The sequence below is a fragment of the Podarcis pityusensis genome (assembly GCF_964106645.2).
Source record: "Podarcis pityusensis genome assembly, chromosome: 11".
NCBI lineage: Eukaryota > Metazoa > Chordata > Lepidosauria > Squamata > Lacertidae > Podarcis > Podarcis pityusensis.
This window is the reverse complement of record NC_138036.1, coordinates 26,771,632-26,788,320: the sequence shown is the minus strand read 5'-3', so window position 1 is coordinate 26,788,320 and position 16,689 is coordinate 26,771,632. Positions and strand designations below refer to the sequence as shown.

Below are 16,689 nucleotides of genomic sequence, written 5' to 3'. Positions count from 1 at the left end.
TCTCTTACTTAGAAAGCAAGCATGAAAGGTGGAAATTGCTTCTGAGTAAATACAGATAGAACTGGGCTGCATAATGGCATCGTTATTTGTATGCTGCGTTTGCGGGCGTTTAAAAAACAATCACCATATGCCAACAAAATATGAAGAATGAATATGTAGTTAAAAGAAACCCAGGGAGTAAGATGACCTTGCAATGCGGTTATTACTGGAATTTGACCTGCATGTATATAGTGCTTTGCTGTAGCCCAGAATGCTTTTTATAGTGTTAATCCTTCCTAAATGGTAATGTGGGAGGCACAGCACACTTAAGCACAGAGGAAAGAATCTGTTTGTGAATAAACACCATGCTTGCAGTTGTACACGAGCAGTAAGTAAATCCCATCCCGAGATGACTTAATAGCTCGCTTATTTATTTTTGACAAAAATATTGGAATGTTATTTGTGTACCCTTGCAGATCCGTGCTCCTCCTGCCTCAGCTTGCAGCCACTTTTGCCGTTCGCTGCCAGGAACCAAAGGAAAGGAAATATTTCTTAAACCGCTGCACTTGTATCCATTCCAATAACGAAAAATAAATGTTTCCTAAGTGCTGGCAGTACATCCCACAAAGCCAGCAAATGATCCCTTTAACCCAGTGAATTATAGAATTCTTTCTCTTAAAATGGATTGGGGAACCAGGGTGGGTGAGGGTCGAAGATGGGTGCACTCTCAAACTTATGTTGGAGAGCCAACATTGAAAGCAATAAACTCATTTTGAGGAAGCTGGATTAAACGTGAATTTCTATTCTTCAGCATGGTTCAAGGGGTGTGGTGGCGTGGAGTCAATGATTTTACGACACATAGTTTCTGGACAGTTTTCGTCACCTTCACCCCAATCCCACAATTCGTACCTTTAATTCTCTTGACCTTTGTGTTCATCCTTTGCTGGTGACAGAAGACACATGTATGTTGTTAGTGGTTTCTAACGCTAATTACTCAGCGGTTTCAGTTGCTGGTCACATTCCTAAACTGCAGCTTTTGGATATGCTTTGGTGCACGTTTGAAAAATCCATTGACATTGAAAATAACAGCGGATTTTAGAGAAGCTTTAAAAAAAAAAAATGTTGGTGGGAATGGTCGGAACTTGGCTTGCAAACTGAAAGTGACCAGTTGCTCTCTTTTCATTTGCAACCTGCTGAATTTTCTTTGCTTTTTAACTGCGCCTGAAGATGAGACATTTCCAAAGGAGAAACACTCTGTGCTCTGTATAAAACAGCATGAATGACCGCGTGTGCTTTTTCAATTTCAGCTGACCTTTGATACTTTCGCCAGATGGGAATTCTTGACGAGAATCTAATTGGATATGTACTTTCCACATCCTCGGCCCATTTGGCCAATTGGCAGAGAGTTTGGGCGATTTTTATTAATAAAAAATGCAGCATTAACTGTCTCTCCAATCTGGCTGTAGAGCAACATAAGTAAAAGGTGGAGAAGCAGGGAGAGAGAGAACGAGAGAGGGGGAGAGAGGGAGATTGGTTCAGGAGAAGAGGAGGTGGTGAAAGAGAAAATGAAGTGAAAACAATCGGAAATAAGTAGAAGCGAGCAGTAGCGATTTTAGGTATTACCAAACAGAATGTTGTACATTAAATATGTTATACATTAAATAGGTATGTGTATTTTTAAATCCATTTGTGTTAGATGGAAGGGGCACAATTTAAAGCTTGAACAGGTTGGATGTTGAAGCAAAATGAGGAAGTAGTGCATTTTCAGTACAGGAGTTGCTCTTCTGCTAATACAACCCACAAGCCTTGCCTCGGCTGCACCCAGTGACGGATTTATGTATAGGCTAAGTAGGTGAAGCCTAGGGCCTCTAAATCTAGGGGGCCTCGCCAGCCCGCCAGTCTCCCCTCTCCCAGTCTCCCCTCTCCCAAAATTGCAACCCAAGACATCATGTGAGGGCAAGACAACTTGGGCCTCTAAATCTAGGGGCCTCACCAGCCTGCCCTCTCCCCAGTGCCGCAGTCTTCCCTCCTCCAAATTGTAAACCCAAGAATTCATGCAAGGGCAGGGCAACTCAGGCCCAGCAACTATAAATAAAATCCATCTAGACTGCCTTGGTGCAGGGGCTCCTTTAGGAGCGGCCTGCGGGGCCCAATTTGGCCCAATTGCTCCACTTGCCTTAAGGTCAGCCCTGATGAGACTGTGCAGGGGTTGGACTGACAAGCCCTGCACCTTCTAGGTCCCTGGTGTCACTATTCAGACTCAAGGACTTGTTGTGGAAATAAAGGGGGGCATATATTGGAAATCAGTTTTGTCACTTCTTCCCCCCAAACCCTGAGACAATGAGCCCAGCCACCTTTTTATTCACAGTTGCATAAGTACTACACTACAGCATGGCCATAAACCTGTATGTTCAACTGCTGAAATATACATCCAATATGTAGCAATGGAGATTTGTGTTACTGCTTTATGAATGAACACTGTGTTTTATGAATGGACTCTTTATTTTGTGATTACCTAAGAGCCACCAATAGGGAGCTCTAGAATCTGACAGTTGGGTACTACCAAATAGCGACCCCTATTGCTGAAAGCAGGTAACCAGCAGGGAATGCTTCAGCTCAGCCTTTGCACTGTTGACTGAGCACCCCCTGATGTGCAGATAATGGAGAAAGCTCATAAACTGTATTCCTTCTGGCATCCTGGCCAACTCTATTACGCTGGTGTAAACCCTGGTGCACCAGAAGCCCAAAATAGCAGCAGATAAAATCTGCTCATATGTCAGCAACTGATAAGACTTGTCAACCAGTTCTTCCAAAGTCTTCCTAAATTATAAAGCTCCAAAATACAGGCCAAAAGAGAGCAGGTCTAGGAAGAGTGAGGCATACAATCAGCACCACCAGTGAAAAGGCCCTGCTCCATGTAGCTTCTGCCCTGTCATTTGGTAGGGTGCCCACTTGCCCTCCTTCTTGACATGGAATACTCTCTAGTGGAGTCTCCAGGTCCAGTACAAAGACCATAAGAAGGGAGAGCAGGGACCTTGAAGTTCCCAACAGCTGTTAATCAAGCAAGCAAGCAAGCAAGCAAGCACACAGCTCACCTTTGTCACAGTCAGGACACCTGTGTCCTGGCCAGGCCTGCGCCCAATCTTGTTTTTGTACAATCTTGTTTGTCCTCAATAACCAAAATTATATTATCAACATATACAAGCAGAAAAGTTGTTTTCCTTCATTTGCAAGGAATCGTAGAAAACAAAGTGGCACTAATAAAGAAAAGTTCTAGGGTGGCAACAGAAAGCAAACTAAAAATGCTTTTACAATTCATCAAAACTATCCAGCAATATCAACTTATAGGAAAACTGGTGCTATTAACAGTAATCCTTCTAGTTGGTTAATTGGTTCGGCAACTTCCATGCACATGACGCGTGATGCTAATTCCCCCCCACCCCAAGAATTAAATGATAACTAATCAGAGGCAGCTACAGTTGCAAATGGCAACAAAATCTGTGAAATGAAGAGGAGCAGGTTTGCTCAAATGTGTTGCAGGTAGAAATAGTATGTGTAATGAAATGAGAGCAGTAGTTTACTTGCTCGAATTAACAAATAAGAAAGTTTTGAGAATTTAAATTCTAGATTAAAATTGATTACTTAATTGAGAAAGGGATTGTAAGAAAAACACTGGGGCCTAATTTGAATAGTAGAGTGCCTGGTATCTGGTGGACAATCTCATCCTTTATTTCCACACTGTGGCTGCAGACCAAAGCACTTGTCAGGAGAGCTATGAGATTCAGGTGAGGATCAGATGCCTTGTCAATCCTAGCAGGTATATAACAGGAAGGCCCAGGCCTGCCCACCCCAGGCAAGGAGGAGGGAGGAGCCAGCCCTCACGTGACAAAACATCTTCAGCCAGCCCTGGTTCAGCCCTTCGTTTCAAATGTCTGTAGCGATACCAGTCAGCCTCTGAGCATGTGCCCAGTGACTTCCCCACACTGGTGAGAAAATCATGGAGCACATTTGCAAGCAAGGCTTGTATCAAGTGTTGAGATTCTTATACCAGCAATGGAAATTGTTAAAGAAACCAAAACCCACACAATTCCATAGTCTGGAATGTTTGTTCTGTTTATCAGTGGCATACCAACTCCTGCTATCAGGGATCACACTTCTGCATACAAGTGTCATTCAAAGTCCAGCTGTGTAGAATACAATTTTGCAATGTAAGCAACTCTCTGAAAATGTCCTTCATTTACACAATTTCTAGAGATAGCAAAACCCAAACTTTCTTAGTGCAGGATACAAATATTTGATTCTCATTCTCTCTCTCTCTCTCTCTCTCACACACACACACACACACACACACGCACACGCACACGCACCCATACAGGCCAAATGAGACAAGAGTGTATGATCATGATTCAGTAACATGCTTAGTGGCTCATGCCTTTGTTTCCGAAAAGCAGCTGCAGATTAGGGCTGTGATGGTGAGGAGTTAACCCATTCCATCCCTTCACTGACCTGCTGAGAATTTGTTCCCCAAATCTTCTACAAGTGCACGCCCCATTTTGAAGCACCTAAAATTGGATCAAATAATAGTTGGGGTGGGTTCATCAGAGAAATGTTGCAAAAAGAAAGAGTTCAAACCATTTCCCCCCATGTCACTGCCCCGGTCTACCGTGCCAGCCCCACCCCCCACCCCCTCAGCTGCTCTAAACAACGATACAAACACAGTTTTTGAACCATGCGCTTGAAATCACATCTAGCTTGACTAGTTGCAAATACTGAACTCGCATTTTAAAAATGATCTTCTGCTACCCTAAATAAATAAATAATCAACAAATCAATCTGAATGGGTTTCACAGACCCTCCACGTGTCCCTGTTTCCCAGGGACAGTCCCGAATTTACAAAAGCTGCCCCGGTTTCTGATTTGATATCAGAATCTCCCACTTTTTCTTAGGACGTCCCTATTTTTGTTGGAGAAATGTTGGAGGGTATGGAGTTATGGGACCCCTGAGCCAAGGAGATAAGTAACCTTTAGAAGACATCTGAAGGCAGCCCTGTATAGAGGAGGTTTTTTAAAAATGTTTAATGTGTTATTATGTTGTTATATATGTTGGAGGCCTCCCAGAGTGGCTGGGACAATCCAGTCAGAAGGGCAGGGTATAAATAATAAAATTATTATTATTACTGAATAGGACGTCCCTATTTTCATAGGAGAAATGTTGGAGGGTATGGTTTCATATGCTCACTCCTATTAGACTGGGGTTCAGACAGGGGTGTGAGGATGCCTAGGAGGAAATGAAAGAAAGAAAGCACACAAGCTCTGCCTTCAAAGAAGCACATGTTCCTATGGCAAATCCGTGTACAGTACGTCCAGTATCCAAGTACAGTAAACTGCCAACTGCAAGCAGAACTTGGAAACGGAATCTTCTCAGGGTGATTTCTGTGCACGAAGGGAAAGGCTGCAATTCCCTTCCAAGGCAAACAGCAACACATTTTGAGCCTCTAGAATCAAAGTGTTTCGAACAACCGCAACTTACAGAGGCTCATCAGTGCCGAGGGAGCAGCGCTTGCCAAACCCGCCTTTTATCCATATTATCATGTTATAGTCACCACACTGGCTTCTTTTTCAGCGTAATTCAATCCTACATACACTGCGGTAATTGAAACCATGTGACCGATGTACTTAATAGTTTGATATTCTCGACCTTGGGCTGAATTGTGATATATGTTATGTGTCTGGGCACTATCCAAACCAAGCAAGTCCAGGAGGCTGTTTCTTTTTCTTATTTTATATCATATATTGTTATCACAAAATGATTTATTTCTTGTTAAGAGGGGCCCATTTTATGAACCTCACCTATGTGCCTCATGGACTTACTTTACTCCGTCGTCCCACTGTACCTGGGTGCTGCTTTAAAATGTTTGTATCACAACAGGAAAAGTAGGTTATTTGCCTTGATTGGTCTTCAAAATAAAACATGAAAGTGCACTTCACATTCAGGTGAAGGATCACTGTTAACTACAGACAAATGTGCAAAATTTGTCCTCCCTTTGGCCTCCTCTTATGTTTCTGAATTCTTTCGTTATTCCATACCAAACCAGTCTCCCTCACCTAAATTGGCCTCTGGGTCTAGACCCACTTATGGCTAAACTGTATGATGCGAATCATATGAATGCAATTAAAATGTAGGCGTTTTTTGCTATATAGACAGCAGACAGCAGCCGTGGGTGGCAGAGGGTGGGGAAGCTGAGGAATCTCAGACCCACAGTAGGTCTCTTTCTCTCTCTGTCACAGGCTGGGCAAAAATCTCCTATTGAAAGCTGCTCTTTAAATTTCAATTTGGCACCAATGAAATGCAAAGACAAGGAAAGAAGGTTTTTGGAAAGAGGAGAAAGAGTTAAACTTTCCCTCCTCATCTGCCACCATAGAGCTACAGTGGTACCTCAGATTAAGAACTTAATTTGTTCCGGAGGTCCATTCTTAACCTGAAACTGTTCTTAACCTGAGGTACCATTTTAGCTAATGGGGCCTCCCACTGCCGCTGCTGTGTGATTTCTGTTCTCATCCTGAAGCAAAGTTCTTAACCTGAGGTACTATTTCTGGGTTAGCGAAGTCTGTAACCTGAAGCATCTGTAACTTGAAGCATCTGTTACCCAAGGTACCACTGTAACTCCTTTAGCCTGCCCAATAAAATATTTGAGGAGGCTGCCCCCTCCAAGTTGATTGGCATTGCTATTCAAATGGTCTGCATGTGCTGCGTCTTGCCTTCCCATCTCTAGGCTTACCTCCCCCCCCCCCCCATATTTTATTCAAGTTAGCACTCCTGTCTGCCATGGCCCAAGGATGCTCAGACTCCCCCACAGATGTTATTTGTGTGTGCAGGCGCCCACACACGGTCTCTTCAAGTGTAGACAAGGAGAGTGTGCTCCTCCTCTGTGGCATACCCTCCAACATTTTTCCGATGAAAATAGGGATGTCCCATTCCATAATCATAATTTTACTATTCATGCCCCACACATCTTACTCAGCCATTCTGGGTGGCTTCCACCATATATAAAAACATAATAAAACATTTAAAAAACAAAAACAAAAAGCTTCCCTATACAGGATTGCCTTCAGATGGCTTGGGGGTTGGATAACTTTATACCCTCCAACATTTCTCTAATCAAAATAGGGATGTCCTGAGGAAAAGCGGGACATTCCGGGATCAAATCAGAAACCAGGATGGCTTTTCTAAATCTGGGTATCCCTGGGAAATAGGGACACTTGGAGGGTCTGCCACGGCCATTAATTAATTTAAATAGTGCTTTGTACAAGTCCCCCTCCATGTAAAGGTAATGGTAAAGGTAAAGGTACCCTGATCATTAGGTCCAGTCATGAACGATTCTGGGGTTGCAAGCTCGTCTCGCTCTATAGGGCGAGGAAGCCGACGTTTTTCCGCAGACAGTTTTTCCGGGTCATGTAGCCAGCATGACTAAGCCGCTTCTGGTGAACTAGAGCAGAGCATGGAAACGCCATTTACCTTCCTGCCGGAGCTGTACCTATTTATGTACTTGCATTTTGATGTGCTTTCAAACTGCTAGGTGGGCAGGAGCTGGGACTGAGCAACGGGAGCTCACCCCATCGCAGGGATTCAAACTGCCAACCTTCCAATTGGCAAGCCCTAGGCTCTGTGGTTTAGACCACAACGCCACCCACTTCCCTTCCCCCTCCATGTGCTATCCACTTATTCAAGTTACTGCAATATCCATATGTAAGTCAACCAGTCATAAGCCCTTGTTCCTTAAAATTATAAGCTAGTCAGAGTCCTCCAGTGCATTAATTTTTGTAAAACAAAAAATCAATAGGGTTGCTCCCCCCCCCCCCCCGGCGCACCAGCCACTGTGTTACGCCTGCATTTAAAATTATTGCTCTCTCAAAGGGCTGGTCCAGACAGCCATCCATTCATTGATTCATAGGGCTCTGTGCAAAATAGAATATGCAGGGATCAACTCTGAGGCCTCCCCTGTGTAATGTTCCTTTTGTGGTGAATGGTTCACACATATAGGTGTACAGATTACTTAGCGTATATGTGTCATTTGAAGTGTGACACATATACACAGAACTCACTCTCACGTCCATGTTCCACCATATAAACCTGGGGCCTGCATCAAGTCCTTCTCTTATACAGAGCAACAGGGTGATAGTTGACAGGAAAAAAATGCATGTAGTGGATGTTATTTTTTCCAGCAGCCCCATTTCCTATACCTCGGAATCACATGAGTCACAATACTTCCTGAAGTCTGGGGAACAATGGATTCATGCCCATGCAACGTCTGCTAGCAGAGGAGTGACAGGCATGTCTTTCAGGTGCATACAGAGCTTGTAAATTAATTATTGCAGCGGTTGGAAAAAATCCACACGAATTAATTTACAATTAGTGCTTCCTGCAGGGACCAGCGCTCCTGTCAGTTTGGTACGCGGTCTCCCCTGCAGGCAGCCAACTGGCCCTGCGGATGAGAGGGGGAGTGTATCCTTTCAACAGGCGAAATGAATGCAGGCACTCCCAAGCAGGTCTGGCCAAGGAGCACACACGCATCTGCCAGAACATTATCTATCTACGCAGTCATTCCCACTCATCGCAAAAGCCAATATGCATGAAAATAATTAGACGCCCAAATGTTGCAACTGATTGGGTTAGGGCAGAACCAGAGCCAATGGAAGTGCCCTTGGAGGGCTGGGGAAGGTGACAGCAAGTATCACTGCAGTTTGGTGTGAAAAGTTGCCAGAGTCTACCTAGTCACTTCTGATATGGCACCTGGCCCTTTCCTGAGAGACCCTCTTCTCTTTGTTCCTCCACAGCTTTGTCAAAATTTATTATTACTTTTACAGTTGCATTCATAAATCAGTCTCCACCAGCTATGTAACTTTACGGCATAATCAGTAGAGCCACAGTAGCCATTGCACTGGTCTTGTGTCACCCATTTTTGATGAACATAAAATAAAAGCCTCCCAGTTTTGTTGAAAAAATCTGGATCACTGGGGTTCTTCCTTCCCATAAATGTTGATACCTTTTGCATATTTTAAAGTACAGTTATACATTTTCTTGTTTTGACTTTTTATAAAACAGTTTTTGTTTTTTACAATCAAGTGGTGTGTATATTTTATGAAATAAACAGACTAGTAGTTTTACTCATCAGCATAATATTCCAAAACTTCCTCAGCCAGTGATCAAATAACAAACCCACCACATACAGACAAAAGTGCCTTTTGTTTTATAGCACCTCCAGTTTCATAGGCAGCTTGGAGACATCCCTAATAATCTTCCTGGCATGTAATACAATCTATGTGTCATTTTAGTGGAGTTTTCTTTCAGGGTCATACAAATCACACACCTGGTCCATCTCTTTTCTGGTACATTTAAATTACACTCTGTGAGGGGACTGGGCAGATGCTGAATAGTTTAAACAGGCAGGCCAATGAGGTGCTGGAGTTGCTCATATCCAATTCTCTTCAGGCCTCTGGGCTCACCCCCACCTACCCACGCCACACCGTGTGAGTCACTGCTAATGCTCACAAATGTTTACCATTCAGGCTTGTATTCTGCTGGTTCCCCAACACCATGTTTCACATTCCTTCTAGTCAACCATGTTGTGGAAGGACTGCCCCCACCACTTAAGCCAGGGGTCAGCAAACATTTTCAGCAGGGGGCTAGTCCACTGTCCCTCAGACCTTGTGGGGGGCCAGAATATATTTGGGGGGGGATTGAACAAATTCCTATGCCCCACAAATAACCCAGAGATGCATTTTAAATAAAAGCACACATTCTACCGGTACTCATGTAAAAACACCAGGCAGCCCCCACAAATAACCCAGAGATGCATTTTAAATAAAAGGACACATTCTAGTCATGTAAAAACATGCTTATTCCCGGACCGTCCGTAGGCCTCATTTAGAAGGCGATTGGGCCGGATCCAGCCCCCGGGCCTTAGTTTGCCTACCCATGACTTAAGCCCACAAGTGCATCATTCAGATGTTTTCACTGGATTATCTATCCAGTCTCTTCCTCACTGGATTCAGTTACCAACTCAAGTTTTACCCCTCAGATTTGCATTACCTCAGTGTGCTCAAAATGTGACACGTGCTCGTTTCAGTAAACTGAAGCCGTTATGTGACAATGGTTTGCCCTTCAAGGTAGATATTGGGTCTCTTGTGGACTGAGGGGCAGTTGTTGTTGTTTTAACTTCTTTTAAATGCAGAATGAAAATGTACAGTTTCATGGAAGCCCTGGACTAAGTCAATGGAACCCCAGGAGCTCCCTAGTACCATGGCAATACTCATTATTAGATAATATCAAAAATATAACTAGCATTACACACACACCGTTAAGACCATGTTCATGGACGACAATCTTACTCGGCCACAAGTGATCGCCAAAGAAGAAGTGTGTGTGTGTGTTTAGTGCACCTCAGAAGCAACTGTAAATCCATGCTTTGTCAACAAATAATGAACTATCGGCCGTTTGTCCTCCTTGGGCTGGGTGTGCTCAAGGCAGTTGTACAGAAATTCATTAAACAATAAGAGGTCCAATGATACTTCTCCTTGTTTTGCCTTTACTGTTCACATAAGATATGTAACCTTCCAGCCAAGAAGCTAACCAGAGAAAAGGATAGGCCAACCAAGATAGAACCAGAAGAAGGGCAGGACAAAAATGGAAAAAAATAAGATGGAGAAAGAAAAGGAAAATGGAGGCAGCAGGAAGGGGGTGGGGTCTTCGCCTGACCATTTCAAAAGTTACATCCAGCACTGTGTAGTTTAAAATGCATTTGCAAACTCATTTTTCATTCTTTATATTAAAAAAAACCCTGCCAGTTACAAAGTACCACAAGGGTCTCAGTAATGAGCTTGAAAGGAAATACCATTTATCACAGGATATGTGGGAGGCCAGAAATCAAATCATCCTACGTGCTACGACCACCTTGACTGCCTCTGCTGCTGCTCCAGTTTTGAAAGAGGATTTTAATTTTCAGCTTATATGGGTCAGAGCCTGTGTTGTACCCAATGCCCAGTTTTCTATTAACCATAAGATCCATGGGGGAAATGGACATCTCTCCCAGATTTAACAGACTTTTGCATTTGGACACGTGTTAAGAAGTGGTTGCACTTAGCATGAAATCATGTGAAATGGTTCACTCGGTAGGTGCACAAACTCCCATGCACTCTGCATCCAGTTGGTGGGGTGCAGAACCATGGAACCATAGAGTTGGAAGGAACCACAAGGGCCATCTAGTCCAACCCCCTGCAATGCAGGAATCTTTTGCCCAGCGTGGGGCTCATACCCACAACCCTGAAATTCAGAGTCCCATGTTCTACTGACTGAGCCAATGTATATGTACACATGACATTAACCACCATCTACATCTATCTTGTCATTTTTTAATGGATTTCTACATTTCAATGCATTCCCTCCCCCCAGCAAACCAGTTTTGATCCAAATCGAATTCCTCTCTAAAAACAATGGATAGAAGGGCATCTCCAGCATAACCCAAGTGGCTTGATGTCTTGACCGCTTGCTACTCCAGGAGGTGGAATAGCCTGTAAGGTTTCCAGTGCTCCAGTTCGCTCCCACTGACCACTTTGGAAAACATATCAGTTACTTTTTACACATACTCTGGCCATGGTTAACTATGCTTTAGTAACCCCTCATTTGGACTACTGAAATTTGCTTGATGTGGGCCTGCCCTTTATGTGGGCCTTCAGAGACTGCAGCACAGGGCGCTGATGGGTCATACTAGTCCTTAAGGATCCAAAATTGCCAAGCCCAATTCAGGAGCTATAGTTTTGATATAAATAATTTTGAGACCATCTTGGCTGTGAGTCCTGGAAGACCTACTCCCTGCCTTGCAGACCTTTTCCCACCTGTCCTGGGAGGGCAAAGCCCTGACTCCAGCTACAAAAGCTGAGGTTGTTGACTAGACTCAGGCTCGGGTGGTTTTTTGGGGGGGCAGGTGTTGTTGCTGTTGGGTTGTTATATCTTTATTTTAGATCTTCTTGTGATTTTTGAGGAAATTGTTGGGTTGTGTATTTTTAAATGTTTTGTTTATAGTTTAGAACTGCTTCTGTTATGTTGTAGTTATGTATATATTTTTTAAGGTCGTAAGCTTCCTTGAGCATGGTTTTTGAACTGTGGAAAGACGGCATAAAAAGAAAATTATGTATGTATGTATGTATGTATGTATGTATGTATAAAAACCCTAAATATCTCATGACCTGATTACCTGAAGGAGCACCTCCTCCCATACTGTCGTGCCTGAACCGTGAGATCAGCTGGAGAAGCCCTTCTGGCAATACCATCTTTGAATGAGATCAGAGGGGCCTTCTCAGCAATGGCTTTCTGGCTTAGGAACACCCTCCTCCCTGAGGTTAGGCTGGCATCAACTTTATCCATCTTTCGGTGCCAGCTGAATGCCTTTCTTTTCTGCCAGGCACGTGAAGCCTATGCTGAGACAGGTGTGAGAGATGCTGACGGTTTCATCTTCTGACTATGCTTTGCTTGTCTTGCTGTGTTGTTGCTACCCAACTCTGAGAAATGTTTTAGAAATAAAGTAAATATAGAAATGCAAGGGCAAAGATGCTCTTGGGGAAGAGCTAAAGCTCCAGGAAAGAGCATCTACCTTGCAAGCAGAAGGTCCCAGGTTCAATCCTGGGCAGAACTGTTAGGTTGTGGGTGAACATATCAGATGACACAGCGATTCTTCAAACAGCTCTTGCTTATTCACAGGCCAGAACAGAACTGAACTGAAGGGTTCAGCCAGCCTGCTTATATAGAGCTCCACTACAATGCAACTGTAACACTTTCTGTAACTATCCAATCACTGAACGTCACTTTCAATTCCTTATTTGCATATGTGGACCTGAGTGAAAACTATCTACAGTATCCCCCTGCTGGCCCAGGGTGAGAACTTCAGTACATAACAAGAACCACTGCCAATCAGTGCAGAAAGTACCAGGCTAGATAGACCAATGGTCTGACTCCATATAATGAGACTTGCTCTGTAAGTCAAAAACCACACAAAAACAATAAGGTTTTGCTTTTGCAGCTTCCAACTCACACAGCAATATTACTACACAGAAAGTATTATTACTTTCTGGTGACTTCAGAGGGCTTTATCTGTGTTACTCATCCATACTCTCTGGGCTTTTATGTGGGGCTGCCCTGGTTGACTATTTGGAGACAGCAACACAGAATATCAATGGGCCTTCCTGCACAGGACCATGGGACACCAGCTCTTAAGGAGTGTGTGTGAAGGAGTGTGTGTTTATGTCTGTGTGTTACATCAAAGTGTTCCCCTCCGGAGGCATGCCAGTGTGCTGAGATAATGGCTTGAGATATCAGGAAGTGAATTTGTTCTTAGACCAAAATACAAATAAGAAGTCAAAATACATTCTCCTGCAGAAGGGGAATGGCAACTGATTAGGTCTGGGGATTATGGCTGGCTAGCATCTGGGGAGTGAATGGATCATAACTAGGGCTCCAACTGCATCGTCAAATAGTTGGAGGAAAATTGTTATGAAAGCCAGAGGAACATGCTAGATTGCTAGAGCTGTCCTAGTTAAACTGGAGGGAAGTATCCAATATCTTTTTGGGGTAAGCCATGAACCAACTGCAAGGATATACTGCATATTTCAGTCCTTGGATCAACAAAGGAAGCCTGCCAAGCATCAGATTATATATTCCACAGCTGAAGTGTTTGTATAACTTTTCAGTGGCTACCATTTAAAGAAAGAAAACGAGTGGTCTTTTAAAAAAAGAAGGGAAAAAAGAACACATATTCCCCGAACTTGACATGTTCATAATGTACCGCCAGCAATCATTTTGTACTTGGAAGGCAAAGTTACTGCTATCTTCTCTGAGCCCCAAGTGCATGCAAACAAGTACAGACTAGCGCTTTTGTGTTGTATAATCCAGGCATTTCATCACATTCATTTTGGCTGGTCTGCAATCAAGTTTCTTTTTTCATTTAACTCTCCAAGTACAGAGGAATAGTTTCAGAATGTGAAGCACAGGCTCTGTAGTTCTCTCTGCGAAATATGAAACATCTAAATAAACAGGAGCATCATTGAGAGGTTTGGAGTGGCTGCTGTACAATTCAATATACAACTGATTCCCTTCGCCAAAGGGGAGAACAGATATAAGTTCATCATACGGGTTATAGTGTTCATTTTTAAACAATCTAGCAGGTAATGAACAAATAAAATCCTACTCAACACCAGAAAAGGAAACTATCACAGCCCACACTGTAAAGTTTGGGGCACTGAACTGGAGGAGGGGGAGAAGTTGGGCAGAGCTTGCTTACGTATCCAGACATGAGCCCCTCTCTCAAGGACTTAGAAGCTCCATATGCATTACAAACCCCTCCCCTCAAGAGAAACTACTTGAGGCAAATTCACCATGTCTCAAGAGCATGACTGGCAGACTAAGGTATATCTGTGGCAGCGATCCTATATGCGATAATGGCATACCTTCAAACACATTGAGGCAAAAAAAACCTTGGATGCCATATTTTGGGGCTAGACTTCCACATGAGTCATGAGAGATTGTGGCCCCCCAAAAGTGCTTTTTTCAGGGTGGGATTGCAGCACCCCAAATGGCCACCATGCTCTCATGTGAAAAAAAAATGGGATGTCCCAGTTTTCTCAGGACATATGAGGGGTATGCAATAGAAACATAGAGATAAGTAAGTAATTGAAAAGTAAATGGGCAGACTGCCACATTAGCTGCACAATGGTGAGACAGTAAACAAAGGGCTTCCAGGTACTCCAGCTCCCATCAGCGCTTACCAGCAAGGCCCATGGTCAAGGATGATGGAAGTTGGAGTCCAGCAACATTTGGAAGGATTGAAATATCTCACCCCTGCTGTAGAAACTTATGCAGGAACAGTAACATTCTGGCTGCGGACACCATTTTGCTCTAGATATCAAAGAGGTGAATAGGCTATGTGATTTCTTTTTACCATTGAAAATGGCATCTTGAATTTCAGTGTTACACAGGGGTGCTGTACACTATTCAAGAGGGCTTCTACCATGTCAGGAAACAGAAAAAAAACTGTGCTAAAAATGTGATGCTTTTATCTAGCCAGTAACAGTAATTATAGAAAGCATATGGAAGCAATTTCCCATTCCCAATTGTACTATTAATTAGTCTAACCTTTCTCGTTATTGGCCTTTACACTGCCTTATTGTGTGTTAATGTGAAATATCCCCTTCCCTGAGCTGTAAAGTTCACTGAAAGTATGTTATATATGGTACTAACTATGCCTCCCTGAAGCTTTCATATTCACAGACTATAAACTGAATGCCCCCTTTGCTACCCTCCTCTTGCTTTATGCATTATTGAAAAAACTTAAATCAATGGACTCTCCAACACCTTTTTCCAATGTTGTTTGCAAACTGGAGAATTGCCTCGTGGTGTTCAGCAGAAAGAACAAGGTAGTAGAAAGTACAAAGCCTTTTATAGACAAAGCTTTGAAATTCAGCCAGTTTTTTCGATTTCTGATACAGAAATCAAGCAACCCTCCTATTAGCAGTGTGGGAAACAATGGGAAGAGAGTGAGAAGGACCTCAGCGAGTGAATGCATAATGGATTCTAAATTGCCCATGAGAGGGGCACAAACCTTAACTTTTGAATACTCACTTCTGAAACTTAGGTTCTGTTACCATCATTAATGGGAACGTCCCATTTTAAAAGCAGAACTGTGATTAACACATACCAATAGCAGAAGGCTGCATGGATCTATATGGAAGAATCAAACACACTACAATTTAGATGTGCAATAATCATTCTAAGTATGTGCATAAAATTAGGACTTAACACAGAGAACAGTGGTAGTCCTTCGAAGCTAAGAGAAAGCACCTGTGTATCTATGTCTGTATGGCTCTTCCCACCTACGAAATGTTCACAGGAAAACAATGCAGAGAAGGGTGTTCTACTTTTCAAAGGCAATCCTCTATTTCAAGGGCTGCCCGAAGAAAAGTCTTCTGCTTGATAGGGGTGTGCAGTGACCACAAGTTTTGGTTCAGACTTCAGGACACTGCTTCAGGAAACAGCTCACCTCAGCTGAAGCTAAAGATACGGGAGAAAGTCGATTCTGCTCACGTTGAAAGAACCCACCTAATTCATAGTTTTTGAAACAAGATACAGACAGAAATATGGCCATCCTTCAAAATTCACAATCTCCAAATCTTGCAATGCAGTTTGTCAGCCAAGTAATGCATATAAAAATGCAGATATTGGTGTAAAGTGTGCATATAAATGCATATATCAGTGAAAACAAAATGTAGAAATGCATTACATTAGAGAATATTGCTTGCCAAAATAGATAGTAGACAGTGTCAAGGAGGGGGTGGCTTTCCCAAGGCATCCTTCCAAGCTACTAATCGATCACACACAGGTGCATGCAAAAAAGGGGGGGGGGATTTATTAGAATAATTTCACACTAAAGTGATGAATTTTCAGGAAGATCTTTAAAAAGAGAGAGAGAGAGAGAGCGATTTTCAAATTGCTGCAGAATTGTGGACTGCCGAAATTAAGATTGGGAAAATGAGAAGCCTAGCAAGCCAAAATCAACATATTAGTCATATTTGTTAGCTGCCCAATTTTGGCTCAGAGTCCATCCATTCTCCTGTTCTTGAGTGTCATCCAATTAAACACACAAATATCTTCCCAGACAAACACCAC

At 43.0% G+C, this 16,689-nt stretch overlaps 1 long non-coding RNA gene across 1 annotated transcript in view; it reads right to left on the bottom strand.

Moving 5' to 3' along the window:
* Positions 1 to 16,689, bottom strand: part of LOC308458471 — an 84,397-nt gene that overhangs the window by 48,982 nt on the left and 18,726 nt on the right. The window lies entirely within an intron of this gene.